We start from the raw sequence: 1,229 nt of genomic DNA on the forward strand, positions 1-1,229 counted from the left end.
GTAAAGTGACATCTCAATTCCTTCAGCTTGTCTTCGAACTGATCATCATCAGCATTCTTACTGTAAAAACAAAAGAAGTTTTTATTTCTTAAATGAAGAACAGCCAAAAGAAAAAGCCAGATAAAGCACCTTGTATTTTAGTTTCTATTCTTCAAAGGAACACACTTCCTTTTATTTTCTTTAGAGTACCTGGATTTTTAAGATACGCACGGACTGTGTTTGCAGTTTGCTTGGCCCCATTCGCTGACTCTGGCACTTTCTAGCCAAATAACCAGGCTGTGCTTCAGAGTCCCATTTGTAAAATGGAGATGACAATAGTACTTGTCACGCTGGGCTTGGAGAGGATTAATAAGCCCATATATATAAAGCAGTTAGAGCATGTTCTGTGCTACATAAGTGTTTTCTATATTACTATTAATATAAATAGGCAGAGACCAGTTAAAAATGCAGAGCCTTAGGAAGCATTGTTGACTTGAAGACCCTCATCTGCATATATGCAGTAAATTAAGACCACCTAAGAAAGATAATATTTGACCAAAGTTATTTTTTTCTCACTTGTTATTTGGAAATAATTATAGATTCAGAGAATTTTGCAAAGGCCATACAAAGATCCAGTGTATCCTTCGTCCATGTTCCCCCAATGGTTATATCTTACATAGCTATAGTACAATATCAGAATTAGGAAATTGACATTGGTACAACAATGTGTGTATATAATTCTATGTAATTTGTTCTCATGGGTATATCTATGGAACCTTCACCTCCATCGAGATAGAGAACTACTCTACCACCAACACATCTTCCTCATGCTATTCCTTTATAATTATACCTGTCACGTCCTCACCTGCACCCCCCAGACATCCCTATTCCTTGGAATCCACTAATTTGTGTTTCATCTCTGTAATTTTGTCATTTCAAGAATGTCATATAAATGGAGAATGTCAAACAAAAGGAGAGTTCAATACATGAAAATCAACTAATGTAATATACCACATTAACAGAATGAAGGGGAAAAATATCTCATGATCATTTCAATTGATACAGAAAAAATATCTGATAAAATTCAATACTTTTTAATTATAAAACAATCAACAGACTAGCAATAGAAGGAAACTATCTCTACACAATGCAGGTCATATATAAAAAACACACATATGAAAGTACAGCTAGCATCACACTCATTGTGAAAGAATGAAAGCTTTTCTTCAAAGATTAAGAACAAGGTAAGT

Source organism: Galeopterus variegatus, unplaced genomic scaffold, assembly GCF_000696425.1.
Source record: "Galeopterus variegatus unplaced genomic scaffold, G_variegatus-3.0.2 Scaffold53540, whole genome shotgun sequence".
In the NCBI taxonomy this organism is placed as follows: domain Eukaryota; kingdom Metazoa; phylum Chordata; class Mammalia; order Dermoptera; family Cynocephalidae; genus Galeopterus; species Galeopterus variegatus.